This window comes from Pollachius pollachius (assembly GCF_949987615.1).
Source record: "Pollachius pollachius genome assembly, chromosome: 7".
Classification (NCBI taxonomy): Eukaryota; Metazoa; Chordata; class Actinopteri; order Gadiformes; family Gadidae; genus Pollachius; species Pollachius pollachius.
Genome location: NC_136940.1, coordinates 7,520,298 through 7,537,700, shown reverse-complemented (window position 1 = coordinate 7,537,700; position 17,403 = coordinate 7,520,298).

Below are 17,403 nucleotides of genomic sequence, written 5' to 3'. Positions count from 1 at the left end.
ACCTGGTGCTGATTCTCAGCGTTAAAGACCGCGATAAAAACAACTTCATTTGATTGACCAATGCAACTTATTCCAGGCAATCAATGCACAATTAGAAATATAATAACACAAAAAATAATTAACGGACAGCTCAGGGAACAGTAATGCCGCACCGGGAGGTGTGTACTTTACTCACCCTGTTTGTAGAGGAAGGCCATTCTCCTGTCTTTCAGGGTGGCGAGGAGGTCAATAAGAGACCCAGGGATTGTTCAGGGAGTATGAATCTTTGTCAAAAAGAAGACATGGCCAGCAAAATAGTAGCTGCAGTTTAGTGCTACCAGCTAGCCACTCGGTGAAGACATAGTTCTCCTCATTGAAAGTGCGATAACCACTCTTCTTTCTCTCCACACGCAGCTGAAGCTTCGGCATTGGCCTGCAGTCAGATTTAATTTTTAGTTGCTGCCCATGTGGCAGTTTGGTTAAATTTGACTAAATACTCTAAATCTCAACCCTCCATAACCGCACTTGCTTATAGATAATATGATAAAAATGCAAACGTCCTAATCTCCAGCTATTTGTTTACGTTAACGTTGATGCTTTGATTTGATTGGTGTGAAGCCAAGGGCCCGGTGGCTTCCCTTGGCACCCTGCTGACTAATCACAGGAGGGCAGTGTCATGACGGTAGCCTCACCTGGTTGGTTAATCCTTATTTTCATCTTCACCAAGGGATGCCATCTCAGGCTGGCTTCCTCACGGACATACTGTGTGCAATGTCGTGTATTACCGCGTATTCACTATTGAAAATGTAGAGGGGCGCTGTTTCGCGCATTTTGAAATGCTCAATGAGACGAGAAAATGTGGAAGAAATGACAGCAACACAGCACCAAAGAACCACCAAAACTGTAAATATAAATGTTTTTATTGGATGTGTAATAAACAGGGAAACCTGGCTTCCCTTGGCCTCCGGGAGAAAACACCACTGGAAAATACCCACCAAATCTCAGACAGTTTAACCGTTAACCTTGGTACAATCATTTAACATCACACACACACGCAGTGTATTGCATATAATTAATTAATTCAGATGTCACAATAATCGTTTACATGGATAAGGAGTCCTACTGAATAAATTACTGCCGTTTCTATTGAACTAATGATTGTTTTTGTAAAAGTGTAACGTCGGGCCGCAGCAGCTTTCTCACTCCTTATGTGCTCCTGTATAAAAGCTGGTTTTGCGGCAGCAATAATTGCTTACGGCCATACCACCCTGAACACGCCCGATCTCGTCTGATCTCGGAAGCTAAGCAGGGTCGGGCCTGGTTAGTACTTGGATGGGAGACCGCCTGGGAATACCAGGTGCTGTAAGCTTTTTCTTTTTTAACTCGAGCTCATTGCCTCCGTGGCCTACCGTGACCTGATCTTTACTGCCAACCGTTTGGGAGAATTTAGGCAACATACAAAGACTGACAACGTCTCTCTAAACTATTTTTGTGATACATACGGACGGTATAGTCATACTGCCAGCAGGGAGCACCAGAGAGCTGAAACGAGAGTAATACATTTGTTAAACTTTCACCCACACGAACACGCACACGCACTTCAGATCAATCTAAGACCATGGGAGGACGGCGAAAATACCCACCCATTGCCTGACACTTTAAAAGTTAACCTCGGTTCAAACATTTAACATCACACACACACACGCAGTGTATTGCAGATAATTAATTAATTCAGATGTCACAATAATCGTTTACATGGATAAGGTGTCCTACTGAATAAATTACTGCCGTTTCTATTGAACTAATGATTGTTTTTGTAAAAGTGTAACGTCGGGCCGCAGCAGCTTTCTCACTCCTTATGTGCTCCTGTATAAAAGCTGGTTTTGCGGCAGCAATAATTGCTTACGGCCATACCACCCTGAACACGCCCGATCTCGTCTGATCTCGGAAGCTAAGCAGGGTCGGGCCTGGTTAGTACTTGGATGGGAGACCGCCTGGGAATACCAGGTGCTGTAAGCTTTTTCTTTTTTAACTCGAGCTCATTGCCTCCGTGGCCTACCGTGACCTGATCTTTACTGCCAACCGTTTGGGAGAATTTAGGCAACATACAAAGACTGACAACGTCTCTCTAAACTATTTTTGTGATACATACGGACGGTATAGTCATACTGCCAGCAGGGAGCACCAGAGAGCTGAAACGAGAGTAATACATTTGTTAAACTTTCACCCACACGAACACGCACACGCACCATCAGATCAATCTAAGACCATGGGAGGACGGCGAAAATACCCACCCATTGCCTGACACTTTAAAAGTTAACCTCGGTTCAAACATTTAACATCACACACACACGCAGTGTATTGCAGATAATTAATTAATTCAGATGTCACAATAATCGTTTACATGGATAAGGTGTCCTACTGAATAAATTACTGCCGTTTCTATTGAACTAATGATTGTTTTTGTAAAAGTGTAACGTCGGGCCGCAGCAGCTTTCTCACTCCTTATGTGCTCCTGTATAAAAGCTGGTTTTGCGGCAGCAATAATTGCTTACGGCCATACCACCCTGAACACGCCCGATCTCGTCTGATCTCGGAAGCTAAGCAGGGTCGGGCCTGGTTAGTACTTGGATGGGAGACCGCCTGGGAATACCAGGTGCTGTAAGCTTTTTCTTTTTTAACTCGAGCTCATTGCCTCCGTGGCCTACCGTGACCTGATCTTTACTGCCAACCGTTTGGGAGAATTTAGGCAACATATAAAGACTGACAACGTCTCTCTAAACTATTTTTGTGATACATTCGGACGGTATAGTCATACTGCCAGCAGGGAGCACCAGAGAGCTGAAACGAGAGTTATACATTTGTTAAACTTTCACCCACACGAACACGCACACGCACTTCAGATCAATCTAAGACCATGGGAGGACGGCGAAAATACCAGTGGCGTGGCGTGGGGATTCCTTTTGAGGAAGCCAAATGAGACAAAACCTTTAATCGACATGCTTTTTTGAAGGTGGGAGACAGAAAAAAGTACGTCGCAGCTTGTATCGATTAAATGTAACTACAAGAGCTATTTGAGCGCCTGGTAATTTAACCAAGATTTACACATGCCTGTTATCTGACAGACACACGCTCTCTCTCTCTCTCTCTCTCTCTCTCTCTCTCTCTCTCTCTCTCTCTCTCTCTCTCTCTCTCTCTCACACACACACACACACACACCCACACACACACACACACAGTCCTCCTAAACAATGTTCCTCATACAACACTACTTAAAAGACAACACAAGACAACCCAGAACAAGCGGCTATAAACAACCACAGCCGCATCTGTTCAGGTGAGCCCTGCTGTACCTGGTGCTGATTCTCAGCGTTAAAGACCGCGATAAAAACAACTTCATTTGATTGACCAATGCAACTTATTCCAGGCAATCAATGCACAATTAGAAATATAATAACACAAAAAATAATTAACGGACAGCTCAGGGAACAGTAATGCCGCACCGGGAGGTGTGTACTTTACTCACCCTGTTTGTAGAGGAAGGCCATTCTCCTGTCTTTCAGGGTGGCGAGGAGGTCAATAAGAGACCCAGGGATTGTTCAGGGAGTATGAATCTTTGTCAAAAAGAAGACATGGCCAGCAAAATAGTAGCTGCAGTTTAGTGCTACCAGCTAGCCACTCGGTGAAGACATAGTTCTCCTCATTGAAAGTGCGATAACCACTCTTCTTTCTCTCCACACGCAGCTGAAGCTTCGGCATTGGCCTGCAGTCAGATTTAATTTTTAGTTGCTGCCCATGTGGCAGTTTGGTTAAATTTGACTAAATACTCTAAATCTCAACCCTCCATAACCGCACTTGCTTATAGATAATATGATAAAAATGCAAACGTCCTAATCTCCAGCTATTTGTTTACGTTAACGTTGATGCTTTGATTTGATTGGTGTGAAGCCAAGGGCCCGGTGGCTTCCCTTGGCACCCTGCTGACTAATCACAGGAGGGCAGTGTCATGACGGTAGCCTCACCTGGTTGGTTAATCCTTATTTTCATCTTCACCAAGGGATGCCATCTCAGGCTGGCTTCCTCACGGACATACTGTGTGCAATGTCGTGTATTACCGCGTATTCACTATTGAAAATGTAGAGGGGCGCTGTTTCGCGCATTTTGAAATGCTCAATGAGACGAGAAAATGTGGAAGAAATGACAGCAACACAGCACCAAAGAACCACCAAAACTGTAAATATAAATGTTTTTATTGGATGTGTAATAAACAGGGAAACCTGGCTTCCCTTGGCCTCCGGGAGAAAACACCACTGGAAAATACCCACCAAATCTCAGACAGTTTAACCGTTAACCTTGGTACAATCATTTAACATCACACACACACGCAGTGTATTGCATATAATTAATTAATTCAGATGTCACAATAATCGTTTACATGGATAAGGAGTCCTACTGAATAAATTACTGCCGTTTCTATTGAACTAATGATTGTTTTTGTAAAAGTGTAACGTCGGGCCGCAGCAGCTTTCTCACTCCTTATGTGCTCCTGTATAAAACCTGGTTTTGCGGCAGCAATAATTGCTTACGGCCATACCACCCTGAACACGCCCGATCTTGTCTGATCTCGGAAGCTAAGCAGGGTCGGGCCTGGTTAGTACTTGGATGGGAGACCGCCTGGGAATACCAGGTGCTGTAAGCTTTTTCTTTTTTAACTCGAGCTCATTGCCTCCGTGGCCTACCGTGACCTGATCTTTACTGCCAACCGTTTGGGAGAATTTAGGCAACATACAAAGACTGACAACGTCTCTCTAAACTATTTTTGTGATACATACGGACGGTATAGTCATACTGCCAGCAGGGAGCACCAGAGAGCTGAAACGAGAGTAATACATTTGTTAAACTTTCACCCACACGAACACGCACACGCACTTCAGATCAATCTAAGACCATGGGAGGACGGCGAAAATACCCACCCATTGCCTGACACTTTAAAAGTTAACCTCGGTTCAAACATTTAACATCACACACACACACGCAGTGTATTGCAGATAATTAATTAATTCAGATGTCACAATAATCGTTTACATGGATAAGGTGTCCTACTGAATAAATAACTGCCGTTTCTATTGAACTAATGATTGTTTTTGTAAAAGTGTAACGTCGGGCCGCAGCAGCTTTCTCACTCCTTATGTGCTCCTGTATAAAAGCTGGTTTTGCGGCAGCAATAATTGCTTACGGCCATACCACCCTGAACACGCCCGATCTCGTCTGATCTCGGAAGCTAAGCAGGGTCGGGCCTGGTTAGTACTTGGATGGGAGACCGCCTGGGAATACCAGGTGCTGTAAGCTTTTTCTTTTTTAACTCGAGCTCATTGCCTCCGTGGCCTACCGTGACCTGATCTTTACTGCCAACCGTTTGGGAGAATTTAGGCAACATATAAAGACTGACAACGTCTCTCTAAACTATTTTTGTGATACATTCGGACGGTATAGTCATACTGCCAGCAGGGAGCACCAGAGAGCTGAAACGAGAGTTATACATTTGTTAAACTTTCACCCACACGAACACGCACACGCACTTCAGATCAATCTAAGACCATGGGAGGACGGCGAAAATACCAGTGGCGTGGCGTGGGGATTCCTTTTGAGGAAGCCAAATGAGACAAAACCTTTAATCGACATGCTTTTTTGAAGGTGGGAGACAGAAAAAAGTACGTCGCAGCTTGTATCGATTAAATGTAACTACAAGAGCTATTTGAGCGCCTGGTAATTTAACCAAGATTTACACACGCCTGTTATCTGACAGACACACGCTCTCTCTCTCTCTCTCTCTCTCTCTCTCTCTCTCTCTCTCTCTCTCTCTCTCTCTCTCTCTCTCTCTCTCTCTCTCTCTCTCTCTCTCTCTCTCTCTCTCTCTCTCTCTCTCACACACACACACACCCACACACCCACACACACACACACACACACACAGTCCTCCTAAACAATGTTCCTCATACAACACTACTTAAAAGACAACACAAGACAACCCAGAACAAGCGGCTATAAACAACCACAGCCGCATCTGTTCAGGTGATTCCTGCTGTACCTGGTGCTGATTCTCAGCGTTAAAGACCGCGATAAAAACAACTTCATTTGATTGACCAATGCAACTTATTCCAGGCAATCAATGCACAATTAGAAATATAATAACACAAAAAATAATTAACGGACAGCTCAGGGAACAGTAATGCCGCACCGGGAGGTGTGTACTTTACTCACCCTGTTTGTAGAGGAAGGCCATTCTCCTGTCTTTCAGGGTGGCGAGGAGGTCAATAAGAGACCCAGGGATTGTTCAGGGAGTATGAATCTTTGTCAAAAAGAAGACATGGCCAGCAAAATAGTAGCTGCAGTTTAGTGCTACCAGCTAGCCACTCGGTGAAGACATAGTTCTCCTCATTGAAAGTGCGATAACCACTCTTCTTTCTCTCCACACGCAGCTGAAGCTTCGGCATTGGCCTGCAGTCAGATTTAATTTTTAGTTGCTGCCCATGTGGCAGTTTGGTTAAATTTGACTAAATACTCTAAATCTCAACCCTCCATAACCGCACTTGCTTATAGATAATATGATAAAAATGCAAACGTCCTAATCTCCAGCTATTTGTTTACGTTAACGTTGATGCTTTGATTTGATTGGTGTGAAGCCAAGGGCCCGGTGGCTTCCCTTGGCACCCTGCTGACTAATCACAGGAGGGCAGTGTCATGACGGTAGCCTCACCTGGTTGGTTAATCCTTATTTTCATCTTCACCAAGGGATGCCATCTCGGGCTGGCTTCCTCACGGACATACTGTGTGCAATGTCGTGTATTACCGCGTATTCACTATTGAAAATGTAGAGGGGCGCTGTTTCGTGCATTTTGAAATGCTCAATGAGACGAGAAAATGTGGAAGAAATGACAGCAACACAGCACCAAAGAACCACCAAAACTGTAAATATAAATGTTTTTATTGGATGTGTAATAAACAGGGAAGCCTGGCTTCCCTTGGCCTCCGGGAGAAAACACCACTGGAAAATACCCACCAAATCTCAGACAGTTTAACCGTTAACCTTGGTACAATCATTTAACATCACACACACACGCAGTGTATTGCATATAATTAATTAATTCAGATGTCACAATAATCGTTTACATGGATAAGGAGTCCTACTGAATAAATATCTGCCGTTTCTATTGAACTAATGATTGTTTTTGTAAAAGTGTAACGTCGGGCCGCAGCAGCTTTCTCACTCCTTATGTGCTCCTGTATAAAAGCTGGTTTTGCGGCAGCAATAATTGCTTACGGCCATACCACCCTGAACACGCCCGATCTCGTCTGATCTCGGAAGCTAAGCAGGGTCGGGCCTGGTTAGTACTTGGATGGGAGACCGCCTGGGAATACCAGGTGCTGTAAGCTTTTTCTTTTTTAACTCGAGCTCATTGCCTCCGTGGCCTACCGTGACCTGATCTTTACTGCCAACCGTTTGGGAGAATTTAGGCAACATACAAAGACTGACAACGTCTCTCTAAACTATTTTTGTGATACATACGGACGGTATAGTCATACTGCCAGCAGGGAGCACCAGAGAGCTGAAACGAGAGTAATACATTTGTTAAACTTTCACCCACACGAACACGCACACGCACTTCAGATCAATCTAAGACCATGGGAGGACGGCGAAAATACCCACCCATTGCCTGACACTTTAAAAGTTAACCTCGGTTCAAACATTTAACATCACACACACACGCAGTGTATTGCAGATAATTAATTAATTCAGATGTCACAATAATCGTTTACATGGATAAGGTGTCCTACTGAATAAATTACTGCCGTTTCTATTGAACTAATGATTGTTTTTGTAAAAGTGTAACGTCGGGCCGCAGCAGCTTTCTCACTCCTTATGTGCTCCTGTATAAAAGCTGGTTTTGCGGCAGCAATAATTGCTTACGGCCATACCACCCTGAACACGCCCGATCTCGTCTGATCTCGGAAGCTAAGCAGGGTCGGGCCTGGTTAGTACTTGGATGGGAGACCGCCTGGGAATACCAGGTGCTGTAAGCTTTTTCTTTTTTAACTCGAGCTCATTGCCTCCGTGGCCTACCGTGACCTGATCTTTACTGCCAACCGTTTGGGAGAATTTAGGCAACATATAAAGACTGACAACGTCTCTCTAAACTATTTTTGTGATACATTCGGACGGTATAGTCATACTGCCAGCAGGGAGCACCAGAGAGCTGAAACGAGAGTTATACATTTGTTAAACTTTCACCCACACGAACACGCACACGCACTTCAGATCAATCTAAGACCATGGGAGGACGGCGAAAATACCCACCCATTGCCTGACACTTTAAAAGTTAACCTCGGTTCAAACATTTAACATCACACACACACGCAGTGTATTGCAGATAATTAATTAATTCAGATGTCACAATAATCGTTTACATGGATAAGGTGTCCTACTGAATAAATTACTGCCGTTTCTATTGAACTAATGATTGTTTTTGTAAAAGTGTAACGTCGGGCCGCAGCAGCTTTCTCACTCCTTATGTGTTCCTGTTTAAAAGCTGGTTTTGCGGCAGCAATAATTGCTTACGGCCATACCACCCTGAACACGCCCGATCTCGTCTGATCTCGGAAGCTAAGCAGGGTCGGGCCTGGTTAGTACTTGGATGGGAGACCGCCTGGGAATACCAGGTGCTGTAAGCTTTTTCTTTTTTAACTCGAGCTCATTGCCTCCGTGGCCTACCGTAACCTGATCTTTACTGCCAACCGTTTGGGAGAATTTAGGCAACATATAAAGACTGACAACGTCTCTCTAAACTATTTTTGTGATACATTCGGACGGTATAGTCATACTGCCAGCAGGGAGCACCAGAGAGCTGAAACGAGAGTTATACATTTGTTAAACTTTCACCCACACGAACACGCACACGCACTTCAGATCAATCTAAGACCATGGGAGGACGGCGAAAATACCAGTGGCGTGGCGTGGGGATTCCTTTTGAGGAAGCCAAATGAGACAAAACCTTTAATCGACATGCTTTTTTGAAGGTGGGAGACAGAAAAAAGTACGTCGCAGCTTGTATCGATTAAATGTAACTACAAGAGCTATTTGAGCGCCTGGTAATTTAACCAAGATTTACACACGCCTGTTATCTGACAGACACACGCTCTCTCTCTCTCTCTCTCTCTCTCTCTCTCTCTCTCTCTCACACACACACACACACACACACACACCCACACACACACACACACAGTCCTCCTAAACAATGTTCCTCATACAACACTACTTAAAAGACAACACAAGACAACCCAGAACAAGCGGCTATAAACAACCACAGCCGCATCTGTTCAGGTGAGCCCTGCTGTACCTGGTGCTGATTCTCAGCGTTAAAGACCGCGATAAAAACAACTTCATTTGATTGACCAATGCAACTTATTCCAGGCAATCAATGCACAATTAGAAATATAATAACACAAAAAATAATTAACGGACAGCTCAGGGAACAGTAATGCCGCACCGGGAGGTGTGTACTTTACTCACCCTGTTTGTAGAGGAAGGCCATTCTCCTGTCTTTCAGGGTGGCGAGGAGGTCAATAAGAGACCCAGGGATTGTTCAGGGAGTATGAATCTTTGTCAAAAAGAAGACATGGCCAGCAAAATAGTAGCTGCAGTTTAGTGCTACCAGCTAGCCACTCGGTGAAGACATAGTTCTCCTCATTGAAAGTGCGATAACCACTCTTCTTTCTCTCCACACGCAGCTGAAGCTTCGGCATTGGCCTGCAGTCAGATTTAATTTTTAGTTGCTGCCCATGTGGCAGTTTGGTTAAATTTGACTAAATACTCTAAATCTCAACCCTCCATAACCGCACTTGCTTATAGATAATATGATAAAAATGCAAACGTCCTAATCTCCAGCTATTTGTTTACGTTAACGTTGATGCTTTGATTTGATTGGTGTGAAGCCAAGGGCCCGGTGGCTTCCCTTGGCACCCTGCTGACTAATCACAGGAGGGCAGTGTCATGACGGTAGCCTCACCTGGTTGGTTAATCCTTATTTTCATCTTCACCAAGGGATGCCATCTCAGGCTGGCTTCCTCACGGACATACTGTGTGCAATGTCGTGTATTACCGCGTATTCACTATTGAAAATGTAGAGGGGCGCTGTTTCGCGCATTTTGAAATGCTCAATGAGACGAGAAAATGTGGAAGAAATGACAGCAACACAGCACCAAAGAACCACCAAAACTGTAAATATAAATGTTTTTATTGGATGTGTAATAAACAGGGAAACCTGGCTTCCCTTGGCCTCCGGGAGAAAACACCACTGGAAAATACCCACCAAATCTCAGACAGTTTAACCGTTAACATTGGTACAATCATTTAACATCACACACACACGCAGTGTATTGCATATAATTAATTAATTCAGATGTCACAATAATCGTTTACATGGATAAGGAGTCCTACTGAATAAATTACTGCCGTTTCTATTGAACTAATGATTGTTTTTGTAAAAGTGTAACGTCGGGCCGCAGCAGCTTTCTCACTCCTTATGTGCTCCTGTATAAAAGCTGGTTTTGCGGCAGCAATAATTGCTTACGGCCATACCACCCTGAACACGCCCGATCTCGTCTGATCTCGGAAGCTAAGCAGGGTCGGGCCTGGTTAGTACTTGGATGGGAGACCGCCTGGGAATACCAGGTGCTGTAAGCTTTTTCTTTTTTAACTCGAGCTCATTGCCTCCGTGGCCTACCGTGACCTGATCTTTACTGCCAACCGTTTGGGAGAATTTAGGCAACATACAAAGACTGACAACGTCTCTCTAAACTATTTTTGTGATACATACGGACGGTATAGTCATACTGCCAGCAGGGAGCACCAGAGAGCTGAAACGAGAGTAATACATTTGTTAAACTTTCACCCACACGAACACGCACACGCACTTCAGATCAATCTAAGACCATGGGAGGACGGCGAAAATACCCTCCATTGCCTGACACTTTAAAAGTTAACCTCGGTTCAAACATTTAACATCACACACACACACGCAGTGTATTGCAGATAATTAATTAATTCAGATGTCACAATAATCGTTTACATGGATAAGGTGTCCTACTGAATAAATAACTGCCGTTTCTATTGAACTAATGATTGTTTTTGTAAAAGTGTAACGTCGGGCCGCAGCAGCTTTCTCACTCCTTATGTGCTCCTGTATAAAAGCTGGTTTTGCGGCAGCAATAATTGCTTACGGCCATACCACCCTGAACACGCCCGATCTCGTCTGATCTCGGAAGCTAAGCAGGGTCGGGCCTGGTTAGTACTTGGATGGGAGACCGCCTGGGAATACCAGGTGCTGTAAGCTTTTTCTTTTTTAACTCGAGCTCATTGCCTCCGTGGCCTACCGTGACCTGATCTTTACTGCCAACCGTTTGGGAGAATTTAGGCAACATATAAAGACTGACAACGTCTCTCTAAACTATTTTTGTGATACATTCGGACGGTATAGTCATACTGCCAGCAGGGAGCACCAGAGAGCTGAAACGAGAGTTATACATTTGTTAAACTTTCACCCACACGAACACGCACACGCACTTCAGATCAATCTAAGACCATGGGAGGACGGCGAAAATACCAGTGGCGTGGCGTGGGGATTCCTTTTGAGGAAGCCAAATGAGACAAAACCTTTAATCGACATGCTTTTTTGAAGGTGGGAGACAGAAAAAAGTACGTCGCAGCTTGTATCGATTAAATGTAACTACAAGAGCTATTTGAGCGCCTGGTAATTTAACCAAGATTTACACACGCCTGTTATCTGACAGACACACGCTCTCTCTCTCTCTCTCTCTCTCTCTCTCTCTCTCTCTCTCTCTCTCTCTCTCTCTCTCTCTCTCTCTCTCTCTCTCTCTCTCTCTCTCTCTCTCTCTCTCTCTCACACACACACACACCCACACACCCACACACACACACACACACACACACAGTCCTCCTAAACAATGTTCCTCATACAACACTACTTAAAAGACAACACAAGACAACCCAGAACAAGCGGCTATAAACAACCACAGCCGCATCTGTTCAGGTGATTCCTGCTGTACCTGGTGCTGATTCTCAGCGTTAAAGACCGCGATAAAAACAACTTCATTTGATTGACCAATGCAACTTATTCCAGGCAATCAATGCACAATTAGAAATATAATAACACAAAAAATAATTAACGGACAGCTCAGGGAACAGTAATGCCGCACCGGGAGGTGTGTACTTTACTCACCCTGTTTGTAGAGGAAGGCCATTCTCCTGTCTTTCAGGGTGGCGAGGAGGTCAATAAGAGACCCAGGGATTGTTCAGGGAGTATGAATCTTTGTCAAAAAGAAGACATGGCCAGCAAAATAGTAGCTGCAGTTTAGTGCTACCAGCTAGCCACTCGGTGAAGACATAGTTCTCCTCATTGAAAGTGCGATAACCACTCTTCTTTCTCTCCACACGCAGCTGAAGCTTCGGCATTGGCCTGCAGTCAGATTTAATTTTTAGTTGCTGCCCATGTGGCAGTTTGGTTAAATTTGACTAAATACTCTAAATCTCAACCCTCCATAACCGCACTTGCTTATAGATAATATGATAAAAATGCAAACGTCCTAATCTCCAGCTATTTGTTTACGTTAACGTTGATGCTTTGATTTGATTGGTGTGAAGCCAAGGGCCCGGTGGCTTCCCTTGGCACCCTGCTGACTAATCACAGGAGGGCAGTGTCATGACGGTAGCCTCACCTGGTTGGTTAATCCTTATTTTCATCTTCACCAAGGGATGCCATCTCGGGCTGGCTTCCTCACGGACATACTGTGTGCAATGTCGTGTATTACCGCGTATTCACTATTGAAAATGTAGAGGGGCGCTGTTTCGTGCATTTTGAAATGCTCAATGAGACGAGAAAATGTGGAAGAAATGACAGCAACACAGCACCAAAGAACCACCAAAACTGTAAATATAAATGTTTTTATTGGATGTGTAATAAACAGGGAAGCCTGGCTTCCCTTGGCCTCCGGGAGAAAACACCACTGGAAAATACCCACCAAATCTCAGACAGTTTAACCGTTAACCTTGGTACAATCATTTAACATCACACACACACGCAGTGTATTGCATATAATTAATTAATTCAGATGTCACAATAATCGTTTACATGGATAAGGAGTCCTACTGAATAAATATCTGCCGTTTCTATTGAACTAATGATTGTTTTTGTAAAAGTGTAACGTCGGGCCGCAGCAGCTTTCTCACTCCTTATGTGCTCCTGTATAAAAGCTGGTTTTGCGGCAGCAATAATTGCTTACGGCCATACCACCCTGAACACGCCCGATCTCGTCTGATCTCGGAAGCTAAGCAGGGTCGGGCCTGGTTAGTACTTGGATGGGAGACCGCCTGGGAATACCAGGTGCTGTAAGCTTTTTCTTTTTTAACTCGAGCTCATTGCCTCCGTGGCCTACCGTGACCTGATCTTTACTGCCAACCGTTTGGGAGAATTTAGGCAACATACAAAGACTGACAACGTCTCTCTAAACTATTTTTGTGATACATACGGACGGTATAGTCATACTGCCAGCAGGGAGCACCAGAGAGCTGAAACGAGAGTAATACATTTGTTAAACTTTCACCCACACGAACACGCACACGCACTTCAGATCAATCTAAGACCATGGGAGGACGGCGAAAATACCCACCCATTGCCTGACACTTTAAAAGTTAACCTCGGTTCAAACATTTAACATCACACACACACGCAGTGTATTGCAGATAATTAATTAATTCAGATGTCACAATAATCGTTTACATGGATAAGGTGTCCTACTGAATAAATTACTGCCGTTTCTATTGAACTAATGATTGTTTTTGTAAAAGTGTAACATCGGGCCGCAGCAGCTTTCTCACTCCTTATGTGCTCCTGTATAAAACCTGGTTTTGCGGCAGCAATAATTGCTTACGGCCATACCACCCTGAACACGCCCGATCTCGTCTGATCTCGGAAGCTAAGCAGGGTCGGGCCTGGTTAGTACTTGGATGGGAGACCGCCTGGGAATACCAGGTGCTGTAAGCTTTTTCTTTTTTAACTCGAGCTCATTGCCTCCGTGGCCTACCGTGACCTGATCTTTACTGCCAACCGTTTGGGAGAATTTAGGCAACATATAAAGACTGACAACGTCTCTCTAAACTATTTTTGTGATACATTCGGACGGTATAGTCATACTGCCAGCAGGGAGCACCAGAGAGCTGAAACGAGAGTTATACATTTGTTAAACTTTCACCCACACGAACACGCACACGCACTTCAGATCAATCTAAGACCATGGGAGGACGGCGAAAATACCCACCCATTGCCTGACACTTTAAAAGTTAACCTCGGTTCAAACATTTAACATCACACACACACGCAGTGTATTGCAGATAATTAATTAATTCAGATGTCACAATAATCGTTTACATGGATAAGGTGTCCTACTGAATAAATTACTGCCGTTTCTATTGAACTAATGATTGTTTTTGTAAAAGTGTAACGTCGGGCCGCAGCAGCTTTCTCACTCCTTATGTGCTCCTGTATAAAAGCTGGTTTTGCGGCAGCAATAATTGCTTACGGCCATACCACCCTGAACACGCCCGATCTCGTCTGATCTCGGAAGCTAAGCAGGGTCGGGCCTGGTTAGTACTTGGATGGGAGACCGCCTGGGAATACCAGGTGCTGTAAGCTTTTTCTTTTTTAACTCGAGCTCATTGCCTCCGTGGCCTACCGTAACCTGATCTTTACTGCCAACCGTTTGGGAGAATTTAGGCAACATATAAAGACTGACAACGTCTCTCTAAACTATTTTTGTGATACATTCGGACGGTATAGTCATACTGCCAGCAGGGAGCACCAGAGAGCTGAAACGAGAGTTATACATTTGTTAAACTTTCACCCACACGAACACGCACACGCACTTCAGATCAATCTAAGACCATGGGAGGACGGCGAAAATACCAGTGGCGTGGCGTGGGGATTCCTTTTGAGGAAGCCAAATGAGACAAAACCTTTAATCGACATGCTTTTTTGAAGGTGGGAGACAGAAAAAAGTACGTCGCAGCTTGTATCGATTAAATGTAACTACAAGAGCTATTTGAGCGCCTGGTAATTTAACCAAGATTTACACACGCCTGTTATCTGACAGACACACGCTCTCTCTCTCTCTCTCTCTCTCTCTCTCTCTCTCTCTCTCTCTCTCACACACACACACACACACACACCCACACACACACACACACAGTCCTCCTAAACAATGTTCCTCATACAACACTACTTAAAAGACAACACAAGACAACCCAGAACAAGCGGCTATAAACAACCACAGCCGCATCTGTTCAGGTGAGCCCTGCTGTACCTGGTGCTGATTCTCAGCGTTAAAGACCGCGATAAAAACAACTTCATTTGATTGACCAATGCAACTTATTCCAGGCAATCAATGCACAATTAGAAATATAATAACACAAAAAATAATTAACGGACAGCTCAGGGAACAGTAATGCCGCACCGGGAGGTGTGTACTTTACTCACCCTGTTTGTAGAGGAAGGCCATTCTCCTGTCTTTCAGGGTGGCGAGGAGGTCAATAAGAGACCCAGGGATTGTTCAGGGAGTATGAATCTTTGTCAAAAAGAAGACATGGCCAGCAAAATAGTAGCTGCAGTTTAGTGCTACCAGCTAGCCACTCGGTGAAGACATAGTTCTCCTCATTGAAAGTGCGATAACCACTCTTCTTTCTCTCCACACGCAGCTGAAGCTTCGGCATTGGCCTGCAGTCAGATTTAATTTTTAGTTGCTGCCCATGTGGCAGTTTGGTTAAATTTGACTAAATACTCTAAATCTCAACCCTCCATAACCGCACTTGCTTATAGATAATATGATAAAAATGCAAACGTCCTAATCTCCAGCTATTTGTTTACGTTAACGTTGATGCTTTGATTTGATTGGTGTGAAGCCAAGGGCCCGGTGGCTTCCCTTGGCACCCTGCTGACTAATCACAGGAGGGCAGTGTCATGACGGTAGCCTCACCTGGTTGGTTAATCCTTATTTTCATCTTCACCAAGGGATGCCATCTCAGGCTGGCTTCCTCACGGACATACTGTGTGCAATGTCGTGTATTACCGCGTATTCACTATTGAAAATGTAGAGGGGCGCTGTTTCGCGCATTTTGAAATGCTCAATGAGACGAGAAAATGTGGAAGAAATGACAGCAACACAGCACCAAAGAACCACCAAAACTGTAAATATAAATGTTTTTATTGGATGTGTAATAAACAGGGAAACCTGGCTTCCCTTGGCCTCCGGGAGAAAACACCACTGGAAAATACCCACCAAATCTCAGACAGTTTAACCGTTAACCTTGGTACAATCATTTAACATCACACACACACGCAGTGTATTGCATATAATTAATTAATTCAGATGTCACAATAATCGTTTACATGGATAAGGAGTCCTACTGAATAAATTACTGCCGTTTCTATTGAACTAATGATTGTTTTTGTAAAAGTGTAACGTCGGGCCGCAGCAGCTTTCTCACTCCTTATGTGCTCCTGTATAAAACCTGGTTTTGCGGCAGCAATAATTGCTTACGGCCATACCACCCTGAACACGCCCGATCTCGTCTGATCTCGGAAGCTAAGCAGGGTCGGGCCTGGTTAGTACTTGGATGGGAGACCGCCTGGGAATACCAGGTGCTGTAAGCTTTTTCTTTTTTAACTCGAGCTCATTGCCTCCGTGGCCTACCGTGACCTGATCTTTACTGCCAACCGTTTGGGAGAATTTAGGCAACATATAAAGACTGACAACGTCTCTCTAAACTATTTTTGTGATACATTCGGACGGTATAGTCATACTGCCAGCAGGGAGCACCAGAGAGCTGAATTTGTTAAACTTTCACCAACACGAACACGCACACGCACTTCAGATCAGATCGCTTCTTCTTTGTTTGACCAATCGGATCGTTCGAAGATTTATTATTTTATTTTTTATTTATTATTATTGAAGCCAATCAGATTGCTTTATATTTTTTTGTAGTATATCTTATTATTCCACCTGTATTGATCAGTATTGTTCCCCTCTCCCCTCTTTCAACTGAGAATGTGTTAACTTAAAACTTTTCAATCATCGTCTCGTCATTCACTGCACTTTTTTTCCACACTGTACGTTTACTGTCTGCAGTTTAGTAGGCCTACCATTTAATCAACAAACAACACAGATTCGTTTAATTAGGCAGTTGAAATTTAATCCATTATCATTGTGTGAAAGCGATGCACGTTGATGTAATGTATCTTCCAGTTTACTCTAATAAATAATTTAATAAAAAATAAAATAGTATACTCTAACCCTAGA